Source organism: Galeopterus variegatus, unplaced genomic scaffold (genome assembly GCF_000696425.1).
Source record: "Galeopterus variegatus unplaced genomic scaffold, G_variegatus-3.0.2 Scaffold2767, whole genome shotgun sequence".
NCBI lineage: Eukaryota > Metazoa > Chordata > Mammalia > Dermoptera > Cynocephalidae > Galeopterus > Galeopterus variegatus.
In genome coordinates, this window is record NW_007728878.1 from 117,335 (window position 1) to 125,228 (window position 7,894).

Below are 7,894 nucleotides of genomic sequence, written 5' to 3' on the forward strand. Positions count from 1 at the left end.
CTACACATAAGTTTTTACATAAAAGGAGGCACATAAGAGATTTTTCAAGCATTTAATTTAAATAGGTAATCTGCTTAAAATTGTAAGCCACTTTGAAGTTTTTACGGAAAATTCACTTATGTGGAAGTGCTCATTCCTGATAATTCTGGATAAATGTGATAACCCTTCATTTTTTATTTTTTTTCTTTTTGTCTTTTTTCATGACCGGCAACGGATCGCAACCCTCGGTGTTGCTCCCGCGCCTCGCTCAGCCAGTGAGCAGCTGGTCTGTATGTGGGATCCGAACCCTCGGTGGGAGCGCCACCGCGCTTCCCAAGCGGCGCACTGTAGCAGTGCGCCACCGGGCCGGCCCAACCCTTCATTTTTTTAAGATGTTATTTCTGAAGATAATTATTTGAAAAATTTTGCTTTGGGCAGGTCTGACTCTTAGATTTATGATTTTTTAGAAGTATTGTGGTAGTACCTATGAGCATGTTCTGGTGAAAAAGAAAATTTATTTCACTGATAGTGATGCAGGGGGGAAAAAACAGCTTTGCAAATAGCAGTATATTTTAGATTTGTCTAAGTTGTTTATTTTTAATATATTTATATTTCACTTATCACTTTTAAAAATTTAATACAGAAAGCATAAAACTATTTCATAGACGTATCTACAACACATTTTGTTGAATTACACACAACTAATGGAAAGAAAAACAAAAACAAGAGGGAGGAGGAAAGAAAGTGAAATATAGAGAAATAAACTTAATATTTAGCAAAGGCCTTAGACCCTGAGGTTTAATAATCTAATTCAATTTTTCAAAACATTGGCAACTCTAACTTTTTAATGAGCGACAGTAAATAATAATAATAATAATAAATGTTTGGATTTCTATTTAAATACTTGCAGCACAAATTTCAATTTCTCCCTTATTTTCAGTGGAGAAAAACCTAGCTTCATGCTATAAATGTATGGTCTATTGCATATGTTCTTACAAAGGCAATACATCACCTTTAATGGAGTGCTATCATTGCCATGTAGCCTATAAGAAAACATAACTAATAAGTTTAAAATCCAGCTTGGCTATTTAGAATTATAGACAGAAACAATTTCAAAATATCCTAGTAATAATACAGAGGATAGGTTTACTCTTTCTGGAGTATTTTTGTTAGGTAAATCTGAAACAAAATTTCCCCCCATTCACTCTAATTTAGCTGGGAGTTATAATTGGTTTTAGTTCCACATTTGTAACCCATGCACCACCGTAGACTAAGCTTCTTCACTGATAAATGGAGGCAGAAATACTTGGCTTATTTGCCTCCCAGAATTAACATGTAAATACAGTTAGGTGATGGATATATTTGGGGGATACCTATGTAACTGTGGGTGCATTCAGATTAAGAAAATAAAGAATGCTTTACAAATGCAATGTACTGTTGACACAATGTTCCTGAGTTTGCCCCCAAGCACCATTATGTACACTTTTCTTTAGACCAGGAGGATGACAGACAATTTTGTAAATCAAATAAAACTTGCACTCAAGAAGAAAAGAAAAATATCTTATACATTTTCTAGGTGTTGACAGTCTTTGAACTGTTTTTTTCTGTGTGAATCTTATTTCCTTTTGGAATAAGCTTTGTTCCTGTCCTTCTCAATGTCAACAAATTAGGCAACAATTTCCTATGCCATTGCAAGATACATTATAAATACTATTGATACATTAACAATAGCTTATATTTTTCATAAATTTATAATTTGAGTATATTACATATATTCTCTTTTTAAAATTTCTTCTAACTAATGAAAAATTCCAAACACAATAACAAACAGAATAATATAACTCTCATATATCTTCCATTTAGATTCAACAATTGTTAATAATTTTCCATATTTGCTATATCATTCCCTGTGTATATATATGCATAAGGACAATCTCAAGTATACCACATATAATTATTATATCCACAAAAATTTTTAAATTATTATGTAACTTTCATGGAAAATATTATTCCAAAAACATTATCTAATGTCCAGTTGATATTCACATTTTCCTAATAGTCCTTGACAAAAAATCTTATAGTTCATTGCTGATATTGTTACAACTATTTTGCATATTTCATATATATTTATTATAGCTCTTTATACTTATATAATCCAGAATAGTTCCTCTCCCTGCCTTTTTTTCCCCCCAAGATATTGGACTTTGTAAAGAATTCAAGTCCAATTGTCTTATATAGAATGTCCTATATTTTGGATTTAAGAGCTGTTTTCTCAAGGTGCACCTTAACTTATACCTCCATCTTCTGTATTTCCTTAAACTAGAAGTTAGGCTAGAGGATTGATTAGATTTAGATCAAACATTTTTAGCCAGAATAATTCATAGGTGATATTGGATACTTCACATTTTATTATATAGTAACATAGTGTCAGGATGTCTGTCTAGACTTTACGCTAAGCTTGACCATTTGGTAAAGGTGATGACAACCTGGTCTCTCTATCATAAACTTACACTTTTCCTGACTATAAATATCCTATTCTTCAACACCCTTTTACCCAATAGCTTTCGCATCCACTGATCATATTCACCTGAATCAGTTACTATATTAGGGAGTATAAAATGCTAATTTTTCGATGTTATCATTCTTTCTACATTTACTAGTTGGCTTTTTTTCTCAAGAAGAATTTTCCTTTGCTTTGTTTTTTTCCCCTTTCCCCATAATTCAATAAATGCTTTTTATATTTTATTTTTTTAGTCCTCATAATTTCTCTAATATAAATAATATTATCCCTGTTTTCTAAATGAAGAAACTGAGGCACAAAGAAGTTCAGTAACTTGCTCAGCATAGCTAGTAAGCGGTAGATACAACACCGAGCTCATATATTTGATTCATATTCCTATACAGTGGCAAATATATCACAGTTACCTCGGTTGATATGAGGCATCTGCGCAACCCCTCAATAAATGAAGATTTTCTTCTAAAGTACCTCAGCTATAGAACTGTGACTGAGCCCTTCCGTAGAAAATTCCAAGAATAGATATATAAATGTCTCCAGTGTAGGCTGCAGGGTTTGGGCTACAATAAATGAAAATAGAAAATAGGAGATGGGCCAACCAGGAATCAGGATAATGTTTCTCACCCTACACTCCAGTAACTAAAAATCACACTGAAAAGCTCTTGGAGCGGGGGGGAGTGACATATTGACTCATACAATTTTTGGACAAAATCCATGAAAGCAGCAATTACACGATTTCCAGGTAATTCCCTTATTGGCCTTCCTTGTAGTTGGCTAGCAAGAAGTGATTTTTTTTTTCAACATGAAGCTAATTTTGTTCTATTATAATTAAGCCTGCAAATGTTGGGCTTATTTCCACCTAGGAAACCAGTACAGTCTCCATATACCTATTTCCTTCCCCTCCCTCTCTCTGCCTCTTATTTCTTCATCTATGAAGTTATCTAAGGTAGTAATATATTAGCTTCCAGATAGCAGGATGGCTCTATTCCATACTTCAATTCCTTTTTCTGTTCTCCTTTTTTCCTATTTTTCATTCTACTTCTATTATTCCATCCTGGAAAAAAAGCAAAAAGTTTGGCCACCTGTAAAAAAAAAAAAAACAGGGACCTAAGTTTATTTTTTTATTAACAACATTTAATGCTAAGCACCTGTAATTAGACAGATATGATACAAGATCTTAGAGACACGAATTAACAAAAATTTTCCCAGAAGGTGACAGAGAAAGTATTCATTATAATGCTGCAAATGCAGAAATAAAGGTATTCACAGCAGCTTGGGGAGGTCAGAGGAAGAAATATCTTCAGCAACGTGACTCAATTGGCTTTTGAAGGTCTATGTCTCCTGTAAGCACTGATCAGGGATGAACAGTTGCTTAATTTCCTTGTAACAAGAAAAAGAATGTTTATGGTCATCTGTTCATTTTAATTAAATAGGAATCTAAAGGGGAGATTATTACAAACATGAGCCGATTTCAAAGAGTGGGCCCATAGGAGAAAAGGCTTCCTGGGAGATTTGTTGGACAGCGACAGCGAAGACCCTGAGATCCTGGAAATAATCTTCCTGAGCAGAATTTGCAAAATCACAGGCCAGCACAGGCCACAGTAGTGCATTCCCAGAATTATCCTTCCAGCCGTCAGTGCCGCATTTACCTGACATCCCTCAGGGGTGGGAATGTTTGAGGTTATTTCATTAGAAGATCTCAGAACTACACAAAGCGACACTGAGACACCAGAGCCCCAGGATTGAGGGAACTCCTCTTGGGGCAGACCGCCAAGCCCTCGGGCCCAGCTGTAGAACGTCATGTTCAAAAGTTCAATCAAAGCTGCCTCATCAGTGAACTTGCTGTGCGACCTTGAGGGAGTCACTTAACATCTCCGTGTCTCAGTTTCCTAGTTTGTACAATGGGGACCACAATGCTGACCTTCCCTGACCCACTTTGGGAACAACTCGTTAGTGATTATAATGTACTTTGAAAATGTAAATGCTGTAATTTTAATCAACAAATCTACCTTGGTGCTTCCTACTCAATCACTCCCTCCTGGGTAAACCATCAAAACTGCTGGCTGACCCAGGTGCTTCTGAGCCCAGAATTCACCCCTCGCACAAAACATGGCTCCTTCAGAGACACACCAGGAGCCCTTTCATACTCCCGTCACCACGCTGCAGCTGCTTTTCCACCACTGATCAGAAAACAGGAACCACCAATGGGAAGGGTATTCAAGCTCATGCTTAACAGACATCGCAACCCCAAGGAAATCCTGATAAAGTAACAGGCCCATCCCCAGTGATCTGGGAACCACATTTTCTCTGGGTTTGTGAAAGTTTTCCGTTATGAAAATATATATTTACTAATTAGTCTTCTAACAAATATTTGCTGAACACCTAAAATGTGCACATTAGAATGAAATTCTTTACAGCTCAGCCAGTAGGAATCCTGTAGCAATAAGACCAATGTCCTGTGGGCCAGTGATCCTTGCTAGAGCATTAAACCACAGTCTCAAAGCCAGGCAGTCATGGTACAGACATATCCAACCACTTACAAGGACCAGGTGATGGCGAGGATAAGGCCACACAAACACGGGCACACAAGCCTTCACATATGCCCAACTTTGCCTTTCCCTCAGAGCTCTCAAAACAGTTAGTGTCAAACATATCTTTGTCAAAATGACTCTTTAACACAGATAAAGCAATCAGTCAAGCCCTGGATTGGATTTTAACTGGATCCTCCTCAGTTTGGGATAATTAGCATGCCAATTTATCTAACACTAAACACAGTTCGGGCTGAAACCAGAGATGCTTCCCTTATTAATTGTTAATAAGTAAGTTATGAGTAAGTTAAGTCATGAACTTAAGTAGAAATAAGTACCAAGAATATATTCTATCAGTGGGACTTGCATGTTTTTACTGGTAGAGTAAAATATTGACTCTTAAAGTGGTTGTACTTCCTTTCACACCTAATCTGAGCCTTTCAAGAGTTAATACATTTATCTGAGACATTCGACATTTCAATACCTATGATTAGTCATACATTTGGTATGATTGTACCTGTGAGGAATTCGTAAAATAAAAGCAACATATGGAATGAGCACTGGGTTAGAAGTATAGATGCGGCACCCAAGCACAGCACTTTCTAACCCTGCAATTTTGGGAGTCACTTAAATTGACTTAGCTTGAATTTCCTCCTTTCTAAAATGAGATTAATAATAAATGCCCCTTCTACATCCAGGGTCATTGAGAGACATTGACAAGTTGATGTATGTGAAAACATTTTGTGACCTATAAAGCACTCTACAAGTTTAAGGGATGATGATTATTATTACTTCTATTAAATCTTCATGGAATAGGTAAATTTGGAAACCCCTCATTGAATGAATAAAAAAAAAAGGTATACAGATATTATACAGTGCCTGTGGGCAGTAATAAATATGCATTGATTATCATGATGAGGAAGATATGAGAAAGTATTTTCTTTGGATTCTGTCTTTGATTAAAAGAATATATAACTGGCTTCAGTGTGCTTTTCACAGCTATCACATTTATGATCTTTGCAATTAACTTCTAAAATATTAATATTTAAATGGCATGTTATAAAAATAATGGATTCAGAAAATTACCATATGTGGCAAGAATAAAGAAAAAAACAAAACATTTCTCTTCATCCCAAGAATTTTCAGAAGTTTCAGAGTCATAGTTAATAAAATTCAATATGTTCTCAGACAGTATATACTCATGAATAGAATATCATCTCTCAGATAATTTAACTCCCTGGTATTAACAAAGCTTACATAATACTGCTACTTACTGTGATTAGATACATGACAAAACCTAATAAATGAGTGTACAGGAAGGTAAAATGCAATATGAATTTCCTAAAGAGTCATGAAACAAGTGTACATATGTTAGCAAATATTTACAATTATTAGTATAAGCAAATTTATGCAAAATATATTAAAATGACGCTTTAAATGAAATTATATACCATAAATGTATAACAATGTAATTTTAGCCTGCATTTCACTTTGTCCTTAAAAATATTTTTTCGCATTTTTCTAAATACTTTTGAAAATATTCATGTGCTATCTATTATTGATTTAGAATACTAAAATTTTTGTTTTACAAGCTTATATTATCTTACTCTGTACACAGAGAAGATGTAGATTAATTTTTTATTCTATATAACCAGCCTTCACATATTTGAAGATATGTTTGGAAGCAAATATGCACTCAAGTGAGCTCTCTAAAACTGTCTTAAAAGACAGGGAAGATACAAAGTTAGACTCATTGATGGAGTAGAAGGAAAGAGAATCAATATTTCTCTCTCTCTCTCCCCCCTCTTTCCTTCCCCCACTCTTGCTCCTTTCTCTCTGTCTGTATTTAAGACCCTCAGCAACAACAACAACAAAAAGTTAGGAAATAAGTAACTCTATTTTTCAAACATTTTACCCAATTGTTTTGTTTTTATTTATATTTAACAGTGTATGTTAGTTATCTATGGCTGCTTAACACATTGCTCCAAAACTTAACTGTTCAATAAAACAGATATTTATTTATCTCATAGCTTCTGTGGTTTAGAAATGTAGCTGTGGTTTAGATGGCTCCCTCTGACTCAAGATCTGTCATGAGGTTGCAGTTGAGCTGGGGTTATGTTCATCTCAAGACAACTGGGGCTGAGGGATCAGATTTTTTGTTTGTTTGTTTGTTTTTGGTTTTTTTTGTGACTGGTAAGGGAATTATAACCCTTGGCTTGGTGTCGCCCACCATCCCTATATAGGATCCGAACCTGTGGGCTCGGCGCTCCCAGTGCCACACTCTCCCAAGTGAGCCACGAGGTTGGCCCTGAGGGATCAGTTTTTGGGTTCACTCACAATGTTATTGCCAAGCTGAACATCTTCCTGGGCTGTTGGACTATAGGCCTTAGCTCCTCACCGTGCCACATGGGTCTCTCCATAGCATGGCAGTTTGCCTCCCCTGGGGCAAGTGATCTAAGAGAGTGTGCAAGAGAGCACCACTGAGGAAGTCATAGTCTTTTTATAACCTACTCTCAGAAATGACACGCCATAACTCCTACCATATTCTGTTCATTAGAAGCAAGTCACTAGATCCAGCCCACACTCACTCAAAGGGAGAAGATTACACAGGGCATGAATACCAGGACGTGGAAATCATTAAGGACCCTCTTAGAACCTGCCTATCATAAATAGCATTGCATATCAGACGTAGATCACCCAAGAAGTACAAAACAATGACAGGTGAATTTATTTGTGATGAGAATGAAACGGCATTAACATGATCAGCATGATTAACTCCACCTGTAAAATGCCTTCGATTAATCCATTTTTACTCCAAATAACCTAATTTAATTACTTTAGAAATTATTTTGCATCAAACCCCTAAATAAAC